The sequence below is a fragment of the Suncus etruscus genome, chromosome 14, assembly GCF_024139225.1.
Source record: "Suncus etruscus isolate mSunEtr1 chromosome 14, mSunEtr1.pri.cur, whole genome shotgun sequence".
Classification (NCBI taxonomy): Eukaryota; Metazoa; Chordata; class Mammalia; order Eulipotyphla; family Soricidae; genus Suncus; species Suncus etruscus.
The window spans coordinates 82,411,625-82,431,505 of NC_064861.1; positions in this window are offsets into that span (position 1 = coordinate 82,411,625).

The following is a 19,881-nucleotide window of genomic DNA, read 5'->3' on the forward strand; positions in this document are numbered from 1 at the left end:
TTTCTTTCTATTCCTTTATTAATAACTTTGCTCTCACTTACTTGGAAATAAATGTATTATGATCAACTCTGAACTTTGTGATGCATTTTCTTTTAATAAAGTAAAAATAAATAAACAAAGCGCTAGTCATCTCTCAAGCTTTCTACCCTCCTACTCAGAGAGGAAAACCAGATGTTTTGTGTCCCTGAGTTCATCTCCCAAGACTCACTGACTAGTCATTATAAAGTTTTAGAGCATTTCTGGACACACCCAGAAGTGATAAAATCTGAAGCTCTTTGCAGTCTTCAGAGATAATAGTAGAAGTTCTCACACTTAAATGATTTGCATAAACACCTTGGCTTGAAATAATAAAACTCATTTCCAAAGTTTAGCTTTGTCTGTTATTCTTTTTGTATCCTGAGCAAAAGTCCATTCACTGAAAAGCTATTCTGGAAAACAAGGGACTAGAGCACAAGTTTTGCATGCAACTATCCCTAGATTCAAGTGTCAGTACTGCATGGTCTCTGAGCACCACTGGGAATAGCCTCACATTCACCTGAACCACTAAAACTCAACTGTCAGTAACTTTGTAAATCAAGGTTCTTTTAAAAAAATTTTTTAACAGGGCCACAGTTATAGCACAGAGTTAAGATGTTTGCCTTGGGGCCGGAGTGATAGCACAGTGGCATTTGCCTTGCAAGCAGCCAATCCCAGGACCTAAGTTGGTTGGTTCGAATCCCGGCATCCCATGTGGCTCCCGTGCCTGCCAGGAGTAACCGCTGTGCACCGCGGGGTGTGGCCCAAAAAAACAAAACAAACAAAAAAAAAGGTGTTTGCCTTAAATGTGGCCAACACAGGACAGACCCCAGTTTGAATCCTGGCATCCCCTAAGGTCCCCTGGGCCTGCCAGGGACGACTTCTGAGCACAGAGCTAGGAGTAACCTCTAAGCACCACCAGTGTGACTCAAAACCCAAAAATAAATAAATAAATAAAATTTTGGGGCCGGAGAGATAGCAAGGAGGTAAGGCGTTTGCCTTTCATGCAGAAGGTCATCAGTTTGAATCCCGGCATCCCATATGGTCCCCCGTGCCTGCCAGGAACAATTTCTGAGCATGAAGCCAGGAGTAACCCCTGAGCACTGCCGGGTGTGACCCAAAAACCACACACAAAAAAATTTTTTTTAAAGTTGATCCAGGGGCTGGCGCAATGTACATTTGGCTTGCATGCAGCCACCTCAGGTTCAATCCCCAACACCACCAGGAGTAATTCCTGCGTGCAGAGCTAAGAGTAACCCCAGAGCATTGCCAGGTGTGGCCCAAACACACACACACACACACACACACACACACGATAAATCCAGTATGGAAAGCAAACATTAAACATCTGTACAAAACAAATGCTTCAAGTAAAGGAAGCATAACCCTTTATGAGTATGACCTTGGTACATCTCTCAACTACTTACCTAGGTTAGAGTAACTTCAAAAGTTTTGCCTACATTCAAAGAACCACTCTTGTCTCTCCTGATATGGGATACTCATATTTCATAGACACAGAATATCTGTATTCTATGAACAACATGGAATTATCTGCTTTAGCCCCTAAGTTTTCTGACCCAGTGGAGTTTGTATGGTTGTGTAGGTGTGTCTATATTCTCTGTTGAGGGAGATAAGTACTTTTTTGTTTGTTTGTTTTTGGGCCACACCCCGTGATGTGCAGGGGTTTCTCCTGGCTATGCGCTCAGAAATTGCTCCTGGCTTGAGGGGACCATATGGGACACTGGGGGATAGAACCGCAGTCTGTCCTAGCTAGCGCGGGCAAAGCAGACGCCTTAACTGCTAGCGCCACTGCTCCGGCCCTGAGATAAGTACTTTTAATTTTAATTTAATTTAATTTTAAATTTAATTTTAACCATAATATATGACAGAATATGCATAAGCGGCACCCTCACTTCCAACTATGTAACACATATATTTTTAGAATGTCATTCCGTGAACTCAACAGTAATCATTTAGATCTCATGACGCTTCCTTTTGAGATTGTGCTTTTCAGTAGATGCATCTTGGAAATTCATTAATCTAATTCTACATGAAATTCTGCATTACAGGGCCAGAGAGATAGCATGGAGGTAAAGCATTTGCCTTGCATGCAGAAGGTCAGTGGTTCGAATCCTGGCATCCCATATGGTCCCCCGAGTTGCCGGCCAGGAGTGATTTCTGAGCGTAGAGCCAGGAGTGACCCCTGAGCGCTGCTGGGTGTGAACCCCCCCCAAAAAAAAAAGAAATTCTGCCTTAGAATTTGTGCCATGATCACTTAAGTTGGTATCTAATTACTAAATTCAACTGGTGTATTGATGCCACTTTGCTCAAGATATTCACTGTGCCTGCCTTTATAGACACAAAGGAATTGAAACAGTATTGAGGAAAAAAAAAACACATGAAACTCATAATCTCTCTCCTCACTGTAATCTCATTTTTTGATATATAGATATACATACATTTTTTTTTTTGGTTTTTGGGCCACACCTAATCATGCTCAGGGGTTATTCCTGGTGGGCTGGGGGAACAAATGGGAGGGATGCTAAGATTAAAAAAAAAAAAAAAAAAAAAAAAAAAAAAAGGTTAGCTGCACACAAGACAACCTATCTGTGCTATCACTCTGGCCCCTCATTTTCTGATCATTTGTACCAGGATAAAAGATGCAGAGACGGGCCCGGAAAGATAGCACAGCGGTGTTTGCCTTGCAAGCAGCCCATCCAGGACCTAAAGTGGTTGGTTCAAATCCCGGTGTCCCATATGGTCCCCCATGCCTGCCAGGAGCTATTTTTGAGCAGACAGCCAGGAGTAACCCCTGAGCACCGCCGGGTGTGGTCCAAAAACAAGCAAAAAGAAAAGATGCAGAGACAAGAATTTCTAGCATCTGTGATCATTGCTGATTGAGTGGTAGGATCAGTGTTAAAGGACCCTGAAAGGCTGACCCAGTTTTGATCTTTTGCATCCCATATGGTCCCCAAGTACTGCAGGAATAATTCCTGAGAGCAGAGCCAGGAACATCCCCACAAACTGCCATTTGTGGCCCCAAAACAAAACGAACTTCAATAAAAGATAATATTAGTCCATTAGAGTCCTCTGTTGGAAACAGTAATATTGTTGAGTGATGAATTGTTTGTACATTAAGTCTAGAAAGAAGAAAAGAAAGATAATTAATAATGGACTTATGGGGCCGGAGAGATAGCATGGAGGCAAGGCATTTGCCTTTCATGCAGAAAGTCATTGGTTCGAATCCTGGCATCCCATATGGTCCCCCGAGCCTGCCAAGAGTGATTTCTGAGCATGGAGCCAGGAGTAACCCCTGAGCGCTGCTGGGTGTGACCTAAAAACCAATAGTAATAATAATAATAATAATAATAATAATAATAATAATAATAATGATGGATTTAATGGGCCGGAGCAATAGCACAGTGGTAGGGTGTTTGCCTTGAAGGTGGCCAACCCAAGATGGACATGGGTTCTATTTTGGCATCTCATATGGTCCACTGAGCCTGCCAAGGAGCAATTTCTGAGCACAGAGCCAGGTGAAACCCTTGAGGGCTGCCAGGTATGGCCCAAAACCCAAAATAAGTAAATAAATTATTTTTGTTTTTGTGCAAGGATGCACTGTACCTGTAAGGCTGTACTGGTAATTCAACTGATACCTGTGGATGTGTAGCAATTATCTGATAATGGAACTATAATAACTTAAAATATTAAGGATGGGAAGGAATGAAAAAATAACATGGGTTCTTGATAACATGCAAGACAAAGATGCCTCCTACTCAGATGCCTCCAGGTCTGATCTCTTATTTTTATTTTGTCAGGACATGTTTTTACCAATGTTACTATCTTAATCTAGAAAGGGGAGTTATTCAGTGGTAGGAGAGAGTACTTCCAAAACTGCTTATAGCTTGCCCCGTCACAAGCTGCCTTCGCAGGGACAGAAAATCAATGCAAGCCCCACGATGTGCATATTTCTCATCCAATCACCTCTTTCTTCCAGGGTGAAGTCTATGAGCTCTTTAATGTCCTCCCATGCAGGAATAAATTGGGGTAAAGAAGCCATCCTTGGAAAATTCCAGCTCTTTGCAGACATGTTGGATTATGGTCTGTGGAAGGTAAGAGTCACTTCAGTACATCTAATATTAGATTTTACCCTAAGCCTTAGGTCCCTTAGGGCCTAAGGAAATGGAAGAGAGAGCCACAGGACTAGTCAAGGGAGCTCCTTTAGAAAGTTCTTCTTTAGGGGATGAGAAATAGCATGGAGGTAAGGCGTTTGCCTTTCATGCAGAGGACAGTGGTTCAAATCCCGGCTTCCCATAGGGTCCCTTGAGCATGCCAGGGGCGATTTCTGAACATAGAGCCAGGAATAATCCCTGAGTGCTGCCAGGTGTGACCCCCCCCCAAAAAAAAACCCAAAAAAACAAAGCAAAACAAAAAGTTGTTCTCCTTTAGAAACTGTGGAAACTCTCTTTTATAGAAGTGCTGAGAGACAATTTCTATACTTTCTTGTTATTTTCTGTTTAAACCTTTTTGTATTTTCTGTTTAAATAATTACCGCAATAAGTAGTTTAACCCATGCTGTTAGCTCCTGCCAAGTTGATTTTTACTCTGTTAACTTGATTTCTAAATCCACAAAAGCCTGGCCACACACAAGCCGTCTGTCCTTGAGGGCCCCAGCTCCTAGACAGGGAGATGCATGTGAACTGTTCACCTGGCCCAGAGAGATGAAACAGCTGTGTGTGCCTGCGAAGTATAGAAAACAATTAGATAGGGCCAGCGAGGTGGTGCTAGAGGTAAGGTGTCTGCCTTGCAAGCACTAGCCAAGGAAGGACCGTGGTTCGATCCCCCTGAGTCCCATATGGTCCCCCCAAGCCAGAGGCAATTTCTTTTTCTTTTTTTTTTTTTTTTTTGGTTTTTGGGTCACACCCAGCAGTGCTCAGGGGTTACTCCTGGCTCTATACTCAGAAATCGCCCCTGGCAGGCATGGGGGTGGGGAAGACCATATGGGATGCCAGGATTCGAACCACCATCCTTCTGTATGCAAGGCAAACGCCTTACCTCCATGCTATCTCTCCAGCCCCCCCAGAGGCAATTTCTTTTTTTTTTTTTTTTTGGTTTTTGGGCCACACCCGTTTGACGCTCAGGGGTTACTCCTGGCTATGCGCTCAGAAATTGCCCCTGGCTTGGGGGGACCATATGGGAAGCCGGGGGATCGAACCGCGGTCCGTCCTACGCTAGCGCTTGTAAGGTAGACACCTTACCTCTAGCGCCACCTTCCCGGCCCCTGGCAATTTCTAAGCACTTAGCCAGGAGTAACCCCTGAGCATCAAATGGGTGTGGCCCAAAAAACCAAAAAAAAAAAAAGAAAGAAAGAAAGAAAGAAAGAAAGAAAAGAAAAAGAAGGGGCCAGAGAGATAGCATGGAGGTAAGGCGTTTGCCTTTCATGCAGGAGGTCATCGGTTCGAATCCTGGCGTCCCATATGGTCCCCCGTGCCTGCCAGGAGCAATTTCTGAGCCTGGAGCCAGGAATAACCCCTGAGCACTGCCAGGTGTGACCCAAAAACCACAAAAAAAAAAAAAAGAAAAAGAAAAAGAAAACAATTAGATTAATGTAGTTTTTAGCTTTATCATTATTTGCTGGCTCCAGGCTATAAAATGTAAACAAAACATCAGGCTCCCAAGTCCCAGGACCTCTCCATCCTGTTAGGTCAATGTACTTCCAAGGAACATCTGGAGAAGCAGACAGACCACCAGGATGTGAGCCTGGGAGGCTGATGTCAAAGGAACTGGACATATTTCCAAAAGACCACCGGAAAGGGGGCTATAGGGAAAGACGCCAACTGGGGGGCTAAGAGATCGTGCCTTTTTCAGTTAACATTATTGGATAGTTTGGATTGTACTGTATGTTAACTTATAAAAATGTTTAAAGTTGTAATCTCATTATCATATGAAATTCTATAAGAATCTAAGAATGACATAGCTCAGGGTTCTTCCTTTGAACCAGTACTTGCTGTGCAAGGTTGCTGTTGGGGAACCCCAGAGCTCTGGAGAAAATAAACACTGCTTGCTTTTGCATCTCTGAAGGTTTGGAGTCTTTATTAAAGAGCTGGGCATCCCTGGACCTGGGACCTTTCTTTCACAGGCCCTAGGCTTTCCTTCTCCCTTTAACAGAAGAGATTGAGGTTTGAGGAACCAGTGATCGGGGTTTGAGGACCAGTGGTCACCTGGGATAAAAAACTTTGGAGGGGAGCACTGTATATTTCCCTGAACACTACCAGGCTCAACATTTGCCTTGCATGTAGCAGACCTGGGTTTAATACCAGCATCTCTATGGTCCCCCAAGGACTACCAGGAATAATTTCCTTTTATTTTTTCTTGTGTTTTTGGGCCACACGGTGACACTCAGTGGTTACTCCTAGCTATGAGCTCAGAAATCGCTCCTGGCTTGGGGGATCATTTGGACGCCGGTGGATAGAACCGCAGTCAGTCCTACATTAGCGTGTGCAAGGCAAACGCCCCACCACCTGTGCCACTGCTCTGGCCTGAACACCAGGTGTAATTTCTGAGCAGGTGTAATCTTTGAGCACCACCTGGTGTGTCCCAACCACACCACCACCACCACCAAATACCATGTTTTTACAAACATGTTTCTTTTTCTGTTTTGTTTGTTTGTTTTTGTTTTAGGGCCACACCCAGCGATGCTCAGGGGTTCCTCCTGGCTGTCTGCTCAGAAATAGCTCCTGGCAGGCACGGGTAACCATATGGGACACTGGGATTCGAACCAACCACCTTAGATCCTGGATCGGCTGGTTGCAAGGCAAAAACAGCTGTGCTATCTCTCCGGGCCCTAAAAACATGTTTCTAACCATGATGTTTAAATATATTATTATTATTATTTTTTATGGTTTTTGGGTCACACCCGGCAGTGCTCAGGGGTTATTCCTGGCTCCAGGCTCAGAAATTGCTCCTGGCAGGCACAGGGGACCATATGGGATGCCGGGATTCGAACCGATGACCTCCTGCATGAAAGGCAAACGCCTTACCTCCATGCTATCTCTCCAGCCCCTAAATATATTATTAAGGAAAGCTGCAGCAGGCAACACGGGGAACAGCGTGGCTCCATGCTGTAGGCTTTTTGGCCAAGCTTTGGGGAAGATGCGGCCTCCGGCTGCTCCCCAATGGGGGCTTTTGCTCCCGCGCATAAAATTTATATACATTTAGAGGATATCATAGTTTAATCCACTTGCGATATACAGTACAGATAGTTAAATAGGATATCAGAGGTGTTCATCTATGTTTACAATATACAGAATGTCTATGTTGTATTATTTCCTTCCCCCATTGGCTTACCACCTTTCAGGCTCATTTCTAGTCCTTTACTCTCACCCCCACTGTCTATTACCCCACATGTAACCATTTTTACCCTCAGCTCTTTGCTCCTTATGAAGCAGATTAATATCCTCTCTCAATCTAACCGCCAGCCAGCTTCCAAAATGAAAAAAAGTAGACTCTCTGCCTGAGAAGAAACCAACACTCTATTCCTATCATTCTATTATCAATGGACTGCTACCCTCCAACTCCCTTCACTAGGTGCCTGTGCTTGCTACCATAATTAGTTTCTGAGACGCCCCCAGTCAAGACATTTTCCTGATATCGGGTGCTGGGAGTTGGTTACAGACTCCAGATGGCCAAATCACTGACCAAAGTGGTGTCCTGGAAACAACACCCTCCCCTCCAACTATTCCTAAAAAATAAAAGTGTATCTCCTTTGTATATCTCAGATGGTTTTTTTTGTTTGTTTGCTTTTCCCCTCTTTGAGATATGTTCAATAAGCAATGCTGGTAGAAAAGTATCTCTGAATAGAATTCATGTTAGAACCAAGCTACGGGGAATGTTGGACTTGATCTCTTGGCCCCCAGATGCACCAACAATACCTTGTGGCACTGTTTCTCTTTTGCATAGGCACATTAAAATGGGAAAATAATACATATGCAAACAAATTCTTATCTAATAGAGATGGGAACACAACATTATTTTTTTGTGTTTTTTTTGGGGGGGTCACACCCGGCAGTGCTCAGGGTTTTTCCTGGCTTCGTGCTCAAAAATTGCTCCTGGCAGGCATGGGGGACCATATGGGATGCCAGGATTCGAACCGATGACCTTCTGCATGAAAGGTAAATGCCTTACCTCCATGCTATCTCTCCGGCCCCAACACAACATTTTTAATGCAGTTAGACCTTATACACTGAACATTGGCATAATGATTTGGCTTAGGCCTCAGAAGAATGGGCATTGCCCATACACCCCTGAACAATGGATACCATCTATAGAAACAACCACAACTGTCTATAACATTACCAGGATGCAAACCTCTACCAGGGAAGACCTACCACTGCTCTGGCATTGAGTTACTCGAAAGAGTGCTCTCAACACCCAGACGACTTAGCAACAACCTGCTTGAAGGGCAGGTCTCTCTGCATCTAATGGTGAGGTGAAACTAGAGGATGATCCACGTCCTATACAGGGAGGTAGACACTATGGGAGGAAAGGTGAGAGCAGTGGGAGGAATTTAGGAAAAATTAACTTTATTTTCTAGATTTTTGGGTCACACCAGCAGTGCTCAGGGGTTCCTCCTGGCTCTATGCTCAGAAATCACTCATGGCTGGCAACACAGGGACCATATGAAATGTCCCTCTGCATGCAAGGCAAATGCCCTACCTCCATGCTATCTCTCCGACCCCATAACTTTATTTTCTATTATACATGCTAGTGACTGTTTCAGAACTGCTCTTGCACTGTCTCCAAGAATGCCTTCCAATCAGTTGGCAAGTTAAATTTGAATTTCAGGTGAATGAATATATGTGGGACATATGAGGTAAAAACTATTGTCTGCTTTTTTTTTAACTTTATTGATTAAATTATTGATTGGTTGTTGGGCCACACTCAAGGGTGCTCAGGGGTCACTCCTGGCTCTGCACTCAGAAATTGCCCTGGCAGGCTGGGTCGAACTGGGTCCCTCCCAGATCAACTGCATGCAAGGCAAATGCACTACCGCTGTGGAATCTCTCCATCCCCTATTATATGCTTTTTTTTTTTTTTTTTTTTTTGGTTTTTGGGCCACACCCTGTGACGCTCAGGGGTTACTCCTGGCTATGTGCTCAGAAGTTGCTCCTGGCTTGGGGGACCATATGGGATGCCGGGGGATTGAACCGCGGTCCGTCCTAGGCTAGCGCAGGCAAGGCAGGCACCTTACTTCCAGCGCCACCGCCCGGCCCCTATTATATGCTTTTTAACTGCAGTTAACTGCACGACCAGTGTCGTGACTTGCTATTTGCTTAATATGGCCACACCATAAGGCTTGATTATAAATATTATAATATAATATAAACCAGCAAGAAGGTGTATGTATGTGCCATGCTGGCCTTTAGGATGGTGGCACTGCACCAGTGTTCCCGTGCTCAACGGCTTGATGGCCATACACATCTGCCTTGTGCTCAAAGCCACAAAGTTGAACCTGACATAAAAGTGAAGTTGGACATGCATATCTCCTTTTAATATTGTAGATATATTCCCTCAACCGTTATAACCATTATTGAATATCCCCTTAAGCGGTGACAATTGTGTCCACTGTCTTAAATTAACAATTGTGTCCACTGTCTTAAGTTAGATCGTTTATTTTCCCCACTTTTTTTTTTCTCTTTGTGAACTGTTCAATAAGGAATTTTGGTGAAAGACTTTCTCAGTTCAATGCTTATGTTTAAACCAGGTCATGGGGATTGTTGGACTTGTTCTTGACGCCCCCGTATGCACTGGTAATGCCACGTGGCATTGTTCCTTGTTTGCATGGGCACATTGAAATGGAAAATACTATACATACAAATAAGGTCTTTTCTAATAGAGATAGGAACACACAAATCTTGTGGTGCAATGGGACCTTACACCCTGAACATTGCATGATGACCTGGCACAGGCCTCAGAGGTATGGGCATTCTCCATTCATCCCTGAACCAGGGAAGTCATCTATGAAACATCCAAAGTTGTCTATGACATCACCTGTAAGCAATCCTCTACCAAGGAAGACCCTACTGCTGCTCTGACATCGATTTACTCAAAAGAGTCTTCCCTTGACACTGAGAAGATTTAAACAACAACAACAACGACTTGCATACTGGACAGGGCTTTCTGCATTGCCCTTTAATTGTGAGTTGAGATTGGATGACGCTCTGCACCATCCTGACTTCAATGTAGGATATCCAGATTCCAGGATCTTCAATACAGAAACATGATACCAACAACAGAGGCTGTGTGAAAAATAAAACTGTATTGGCACTACAGACAATGACCTGGATTGGACAAACTAGTTTTCCTGGAGCCTAGAGTTGGTCTTATGTCAGGAAACTTCAGGGGTAGGGTCTCCTTGTATTTAGGCCAAGGTTTTTTCTTTCCATGTCCTCCATATTTGGTGGGCCTATGCAAACGATAATTGCCACTCTAACACTGTTTTTACAGTGCTCCTCTGACTCTAAACCTTTAAAAGAAAACCTACTTAAACTTTTGAGGTTGACTTGAACTAATTTGCAAGTGTATGGAAATGTAAAAAACTACTATGTCTTCAAGTTTAAGGAGTTACATAAATTTTATGGCTTTAGATTGCTTTGTGTACCTCTAGGAAAATTTATAATGTACTGCTATCTGGGGTCTTGGGGGACAAAGTAATTGTACATGTGTTGGAGACAGTTTCCTGTCAGAGATCAATTTTTCTGTCTTCTGTCTTTATGCAGCCTTTTTCATCTAAAAGCTGCCTACGTGCAGGCTTTGCTGTGAGCCCTTGAGCTAACAGGAAAGGTATTTACAGCTGCAGGATATTCTCTTTGAAGCCCCGGAGAGAAAGCAAACACCCCGATACCATTCCCAGATTTAGGCTACTCCCTTTAACTTCATTCCGGAGTTAATGACTATGCAACAAAGCTTGCCCCATCACAAACTGCTGAAAGTTCCGGATAGTGAGATGCAGACCCTATTTTAGGGTCATAGGGCAATCCCTTGAAAGCTGCTGACTTGGGAATGATTGTAAAATTGTCACTCCTTCTCCCTCCCCTCTGGAAGACGATTTACTGCCTTTGTCTCATGGCTTTCGCGCCAAAATGTATGATTGACACCGTCTTTCTTCCTGCCCCTTTCTCCTCCTCTATATAAGAGATGCTGGACCCCAATAAAGGCCACCTTAGACCGGTCTGATCGCCTAAGGTCATTATTATTAACCTCTCTTAGATTTTTTACAGGTGTGGTTGTTCTTCTGACCCAGCCAAATAAAGGTGCGGCCGTCCGAGAGCCTCCCAGCCAATTCCCGCTGGCAGGGCCCCCCCGGGGGGCTTACAGGACCCCGCATACATGGGTTCTGTTTTATCATTCTTTGATTGTAAGTTTAAAATTGGGTGTCAGCAGGGGTATTTCTTCTGAGAACTCTGTTTTTGGGTGATTAAAAAATAGAACCATGGCAAAAATATTCAAAAAAACACCACCACAACATAGACAAAAACCAAGCACTATTCACGAGCCTGAAATAAAAAAAACTTGTGCTTCCTTCCCCCCACCTCTTTTCCAAAGGCACAGTAAATATTGGGGAGATTATAAAGAGAATTCCCTTGGCCTAAGAGATAAAGGGTTTCTTCGCCCTTGAAGCACACTGTCATGGAAATAACTATAGGCTCTGTAGTTGCTCTTTTACTCTCCCCTAGGTCTTTTTAGCACCAACATAACTGTTTTATAATTGTCCAACCAGAGCACCAAGATCCCTCAGTTATTGCAATTTCCCTTCCTTGCCATGAGTGTTCACATTCACAATTCTATTTTTGGGACATCTCAGGGTTTTATCCACTGAGTATTGTCAATTCTTGTTTTTTTTTCTCATAATCCACATATGAACAATATTGTCTGGTGTTTATTCTTTTCTTTTTTGACACCTCCCTAGCATCGCTTTCTCAATTCCATCCAACTTCGAGCAAACCTTGTGATTTCATCTGACCTTATGGACAAATAGCATGCCTATATAAAAACACACACACTAAAATTTCTTTATCCAATTAGCTGTTTCTAGGCATTTAGATTATTTCTGCATCTTGGCTATTGTAAAGGATGATGTGATGAACATAGGTATACATATAATACATATAATACATATAATATTTTTGAATATTTTTGTCATTGTAGTTTTTATTTTGTTTTGTTTTGTTTTCTTGTTTGTCTGTTCTTTTATTTTTTCCTTATTTTTTTTTGTCTTTTTGTGATGTTTTTCTTCCTTATCCCCTCTCTTCTCTTAAATTGATATTTATAACCCTCTATGGACCTCTCCTGGATTTTTTTCTTTGTTTTTGCTTTTTGGGGTTATTTTCTTGTTTGAATTTTTGTTTTGTTTTTGTTTTTCTTTAAACATAACCACATAACTTAAATCATCTTGTTCTGCTTCATAAATTGAGGGGGCAAATGAATGGTACCAAGACCAAACAGTTTTATGAATATTGAGTAGAAAAAAATAGATCAATCTTAAACACCAAATCCAAAGCCAATGTCAACAGTATTCATACCTAGTCTACAACAAAAACAGAGGGAACCACTTCCACTAGCAGCCTGGTGGTAAAGGAGGGGGATATGGGATGCATGCTGGGACTAGGGTTGGAGGGAGGACAACACTGGTGGTGGGAATGCCCTGGGTTCAACGCCTCTATATAACTAAAATGTTACTGTGAAAGATTTGTGATCCACTTTGGTCACAATAAAAATTATTTAAAAAAAAAACATCTATGTTGGTGCTATCTTAAAATAAAAAATATATAAAATATTTTTCTGAAATTTTTTTAGATATATAAAACATGAATTGACAATGGATGATAAAAATTCAGTGAAAATGATTAGTCTGCTAATTCATATATATAAATATAGAATCCATATAAACAAATATCAATGAATTATTTACTTTTGATATTGTTTTTCATTACTATGTAACAAGTAATTTATAATAAATGTACTCTAAGTTTTGAACATTTTCAGAAATTACAATGTACATCTGTTTCGATTAGTCAAAATAATACTAGATATGAGCAACTTGAAAAAAAATAGAACCATGGAGCTGGGCGGTGGCGCTAGAGGTAAGGTGCCTGCTTTGCCTGCGCTAGCCTTGGATGGACCGCAGTTCGATCCCCCGGTTTCCCAGATGGTCCCCCACGCCAGGAGCGACTTCTGAGCGCATAGCCAGGAGTAACCCCTGAGCGTCACCGGGTGTGGCCCAAAAACAAAACAAAACAAAAAAAATAGAACCACATGCATAAAAAAAAGAAGAGAAAAAGAAAAGAGAGAGACAGGGAAAATCAGAGATAGAGAAAGTGGGGGGAAAAAAACACACAGAGAATATGCCACAGAAGCAGGCAGAGGAGAGGGCAGCAGGGAGGACAGGAGGGAAATTGGGGGTATTGGTGGTGAGGGATGTTGTACACTCTATGGCTGAAATTCAAATCATGAACATCCTTGTAACACTTAAAAAAAACCCACAGGGGGCCGGAGAGACAGCATGGAGGTAAGGCGTTTGCCTTTCATGCAAAAGGTCATCAGTTCGAATCCGGCTTCCCATATGGTCCCCTCTGCCTGCCAGGAGCAATTTCTGAGCATAGAGCCAGGAGTTTCCCCTGAGCACTGCCGGGTGTAACCCAAAAACCACACACACACACACACACACACACACACACACACACACACACACACACACACACACACCCACAGATGTATTATGAAAAATCTTGTAAACCAGGGGTCTCAAACTCAATTTACCTGGGGATTGCAGGAGACAAAGTCGGGGTGAGGCAGGGTCACATAAGGGATTTCGCTTACCAAATATTCGCAATAAAAAAAATTGCATTAGGGCCCGGAGAGATAGCACAGCAGTGTTTGCCTTACAAGCAGCCGATCCAGGACCAAAGGTGGTTGGTTCGAATCCCGGTGTCCCATATGGTCCCCCATGCCTGCCAGGAGCTATTTCTGAGCAGACAGCCAGGAGTAACCCCTGAGCACTGCCGGGTGTGGCCCAAAAACCAAAAAACCAAAAAAAAAAAAAAATCGCATTAGTAAGAAAAAAAATCGCAAAAAAATCACATTAAACGTTTGCATACCTCTTACGGAACTGCTTGGGGTATGCGAATGTTTAATGTGATTTTTTTTTTTTTTTTTTTTTTTGGTTTTTGGGCCACACCCGGCGGTGCTCAGGGGTGACTCCTGGCTGTCTGCTCAGAAATAGCTCCTGGCAGGCACGGGGGACCATATGGGACACCGGGATTCGAACCAACCACCTTTGGTCCTGGATCAGCTGCTTGCAAGGGCAAACAACGCTGTGCTATCTCTCCGGGCCCATGTGATTTTTTTCTTACTAATGCAATTTTTATTGCGATTATTTGGTAAGTGAATAATCGCGAATACTGCGATATTTGAAGGCCAGCTGCGGGCCACAAAATGTTGTACGGAGGGCCGCAAACGGCCCGAGGGCCGCGAGTTTGAGATCCCTGTTGTAAACTATGGTGTTTAAATAAGAAAGAAAAAGAAAAAAAAAGAGGACTATAGCTTTAACTACCAAAAAAAAAAAGTGAAGTTGTCTCCAACCCTGATTCTAATTCTGTCTCCAATCCTCAGCAGCCCTAAGCAAGACCAGGAGCAGGCCTGGCAGCCACTGGAAACAGCCTATTATAGCTTCTTCCTCTGGGCTTGCTAGAGACAACTTCTGGACAGTGCTGGCTGGAAGCATGCCTCTGAACTGAAGCAATCATGCCCTTTCCTTTTCACCCAACTCTGAGAGAACCTCATTGCAGACCCCAGAAATGCCAAGCTCGGACAGGAAATGAGCCAATAAAGAAAGAAATTCTGGATACTGGGACTGGAGAAAGAGTATAGAATGTAGGGCTTCTTGCCTTGTATGCAGCCGATCCAGGTTCAATTCTTAGTGTCCTATATGGTCCTCCACACACCACCATGAGAGATCTCTGAGCACAGAATTAGGTGTAAGGTCTGAGCACTATTGGGTATGACCCAAAACCTCAAAATTAAGTGAAATGAAATAAAATTAATTCTGGATATGAATCCCAAGTATGATTTGCAAATAGTTTTATTTGCAAATAAAACTTTGTTGATATACATGATTTTTTGTTGTTGTTGTTGTTGTTGTTGGTTTTGGGGTCACACCTGGCAGCACTCAGGGGTTACTCCTGGCTGTACGCTCAGAAATCGCTCCTGGCAGGCAGGGGGGACCATATGGGATGCCGGGGATTGGAACCACTGTCCTTCGGCATGTGAGGCAAACGCCTTACCTCCATGCTTATCTCTCTGACCCCCTTTTTTTTGGTGTTTGGGTCACACCCAGCAGTGCTCAGGGGTTACTACTGGTTCTGTGCTCAGAAGGTGCTCCTGGCAGGCAACACGGGGACGATATGGGATGCCAGGATTCGAACCACCATCTGTCCTGAATATGCTTCGTGTAAGGCACCGCTGTGCTCTTTCTCCAGCCCCAATATACGTAATTTTTAAACGATGGGGGCCACAACTGGTGGTGCTCAGGGATTACTCCTGGTTCTTTGCTCAAGAATTACTCTTGGATTGTTTTGGGGGTGGCAGGGATAAAACTCAGGTCAGCTACATGCAAAGCAAGAACCCTTTCCACTGTACTATCACGCTGGCCCCTAATTTAAAAGAAATAGTCTTTTTTAGTTTTTCCTATGCTTTTATTTTGGAAGAAAGGAAGGAAGGAAGGGAGGGAGGAAGGTTTGGTTCTTTCTTGTACTTTTGATGTCATATTAAATAAATCGTTGCCAGATAGATCAATGAGCTGGAATTTATGCATTCGATACAGAAGGTTTAGATTCTATCCCTGGCACTATATGATTGCCCAAGCACTGAATTGAGAGCAACCCCATTGTAGCATCTATGCTCCTCCCTCCCCCCTCCAAAAAAAAAAAAAACAAAAAAACAATAAAAGAAATCATTGTGGGCCCGGAGAGATAGCACAGCGGCGTTTGCCTTGCAAGCAGCCGATCCAGAACCAAAGGTGGTTGGTTCGAATCCCGGTGTCCCATATGGTCCCCCGTGCCTGCCAGGAGCTATTTCTGAGCAGACAGCCAGGAGTAACCCCTGAGCAATGCCGCGTGTGGCCCAAAAACCAAAAAAAAAAAAAAAAAAAGAAATCATTGTTTTTTTTTTTTTTTTTTTTTTTTTTTTTGTGGTTTTTGGGTCACACCCGGCAGTGCTCAGGGGTTATTCCTGGCTCCAGGCTCAGAAATTGCTCCTGGCAGGCACGGGGGACCATATGGGGCGCCGGAATTCGAACCGATGACCTCCTGCATGAAAGGCAAACGCCTTACCTCCATGCTATCTCTCCGGCCCCGAAATCATTGTTTTTTATCCTGTCTTATGCTAATAGTTTAATTTTTAGTTTCTCTTTTTTGGTCTGATTTTTTTTTTTTTGGTCTTTGGTTTTTGGACCACACCCGGTGACACTTAGGGGTCACTAGGCTCTGCACTCAGAAATGGGGGACCTGGGCCAGAGGGATAGTATGGAGATAAGGCATTTGCCTTGCATGCAGAAGAACGGTGGTTCAAATCCCGGCGTCCCATATGGTCCCCCGAGCCTGCCAGGAGCGATTTCTGAGTGTAGAGTGAGGAGTAACCCTTGAGCGCTGCCGGCTGTGACCCAAAAAACAAAAATAAAAATTGGGGGACCTTATGGAACACCAGGAGTCATCTGCATACAAGGCAATCGCCCTACCACTGTGCTATTGCTCCGGCCCCTGGTCTGATCTATTTTAAATTGTTTTGCTTATAGTATCAAATAAGGACCTAACTTCATTCTGGCTTTTTTTTTTTTTTTTTGGTTTTTGGTTTTTGGTTTTTGGACTACACGCAGCAGAGGCCCTCAGGGGTTACTTCTGACTCTGCGTCCAGATATTGCTCCTGACAGGCTCGGGCGACCATATAGGATGCTGAGAATCAAACCCAGGTCTGTCAAGGGTCAGCTGAGTGCAACACAAATGCCCTACTGCTGTGTTATCTCTCGGGCCCCCTAACTTCATTCTTTTGTATGTGGATATCAGTTTCCCCAGCATCATTAAAAATTGTTCTTTCTTGGGGCTGGAGTGATGGCACAGTGGTAGGGTGTTTGCTTTGCACACAGCCGACCTGGGACCAACCTGGGTTCAATCTCCAGCATCCCATACAGTCCCCTGAGCCTGCCAGGAGAGGCTTCTGACCTCAGAGCTCTGGGTGTGGCCCAAAAACAAAAAAAATTTTTTTTTTGTTCTGGGCCAGAGCAATAACACAGCGGATAAGGCATTTGCTTTGCACATTGCTGTCTCGGATTTAATTCCCAGAATCTCATATGTTCTCCCAACCCTGCCAGGAGTAATTTTTGAATGCAGAGATATGAGTAACTTGTGAGTGCTGCCAGATATGGTCCAAAAGCAAAAAATAAAAATAAAAATAAAAAACACCACCTTTTTTTTATCGAGTGGTCTTGACAGCATAACCTGGTAAAAATTACTTAAATATGGGGTTCAGAGAGATGATTTGAGTTGAATACATGCTTTCCCTGTGTGAGACCAGGTACTGCATGATCCCTTGAGTACTACCTACCAAGGGCACAGAACCAGAAATAGACCCTGAGCATAACTGGGCATGGCTCAAACAACAAACAAATTTGAAGGGGTCAAAGGGAAATATAAAAGACTAAAACACATCCTTTTCATGCTGGAGGACAGGGTTTGATCCCCTAGCACTGCTGGATGTGGTCCCAAGAAACACTACAAAAATAGGTTAACCATATATACACGTGAAGCCTTGTTTCTGATTGCTAGTTTATTCCACTGATTTTATAGGTGTACTTTATGCCAACAACCATATTGTCTTTATTGCTTTAGCTTTACAGTGAATTTTGAAATTGAAAAGTATGAATCTTCCACTTTTTGTTGACAAGGTTATTATTCTTTTTGGTTTCCCTGAAGATTCTTTATTCATTTTGGATATGATTTTTCTATTCCTCTATCCAGTCATTAAGAGTATGGTAGGGGCCGGGCGGTGGCGCTAGAGGTAAGGTGCCTGCCTTGCCTGCGCTAGCCTAGGACGGACCGCGGTTCGATCCCCCGGCGTCCCACATGGTCCCCCAAGCCAGGAGCGACTTCTGAGCGCATAGCCAGGAGTAACCCCTGAGCGTCACCGGGTGTGGCCCAAAAACCAAAAAAAAAAAGAGTATGGTAGTGATTGCATAGAATTTATTCATTGCTTGGGGCCGGAGAGATAGCATGGAGGTCAGGTGTTTGCCTTGCATGCAGAAGGACGGTGGTTCAAATCCTGGCATCTGATATGGTCCCCTGAGCCTGCCAGGAGCAATTTCTGAACACAGAGCCAGGAATAATCCCTGAGCGCTGCCGGGTGTGACCCAAAAACAAAACTAAACAAAAAACAAATAAAACAAAAATGTATTCATTGCTTTGGGTAGTATTGACATTTAAATATCATTTTAGCCACTCCCCTCCACTCCCCTCCCATTCCCTTTCAATGATTTTTGACCTTGCTTAGTAGCCCTGATGGACTGATTAACTGATTTGTAGCCCTGACTAACAGAGCCTTGCAGTGCAGTACTGTTTGAACTCAGGTGAGCTAGGGCCATCGGGGCCAACCCGGTGTTGTTCAGGGATTACCAGAACTGCAGCCAGCAGTACTGAGGGGTATATTATACCTGCAATCTAATTCAGTACCTTCTCCACTCCTTTGAGCTATCTCCCTGGCCTTTCCTATTTTGAAGTGGAATAAGAAGTGGTGAAAGGAATTGTTTTATTTTTCAGGTTTTTAGACTAAGCCTGGCTGTGTTCAGGGATAACTCCTGATGGACTCAGGCAACCAGATGGGATTTTGGGAATCAAACCTAGTTAACCATATGCAAGGCAAGTATCTTCCCTGCTGTACTATCTCTCTACTTTCAAACTGTTGACTCTGCTTTTTGGTTTGTTTTGGGGCTACATGCAATGGTGCTCAGAACTTACTCCTCGTTCTGTGCTCTGGGATCACTCCTGGCAGTGTTCTATATGGCATGCTAGGAAGGAAACTCAGATCAAGGTTATTGCCATGCCTACTATACACTATCACTTCTAGCACCCTCCTGTGTAATTTTTGTTTGTTTGAAAATGTATTTAAACACTGACTTACAAAGTTGTTCATAATAGTCATTTCAGATATTTAATATTCCGGCACCATCCTACCATCAGTGTGATCTTCCCGCTACCAATGTCCCAAGTTACCCATTTACCCCCAGAACCTGTTCCCTAGCGCACACAATATAATTTATCCGGTTGTTTATTACAGCAAATATCTCAATCGTGTCAAGGAACCTAGGTTTTAAAGCTCCCTAAAAAGTCATCCATAGGGGGCTGGAGGTAAGGCATTTGCCTTGCATACAGGTGGTCAGTGGTTCGAATCCTGGCATCCCATATGGTCCCCCAAGCCTGCCAGGAGTGATTTCTGAGCATAGAGCCAGGAGGAACCCCCTGAGTGCTGCTGAATGTAACCCCCCCAAAAGAAAAAAGATAAAAAGAGTCATCCATAGATTTCCTGACTCTAGGACTTTTATTATACTAGGTCTATTGGTATTTAGTTTTTGTCACTTTTTTTTTTGTTTTTTGGTTTTTGGGGTCACACCTGGCAGTACTCAGGGATTACTCCTGACTCAATGCTCATAAATCACTCCTGGCAGGCTCAGGGGACCATATGGGATGCTGGGATTCGAACCACCATCCTTCTGCATGCAAGGCAAACGCTCTACCTCCATGCTATCTCTCTGCCTCCCTCCCC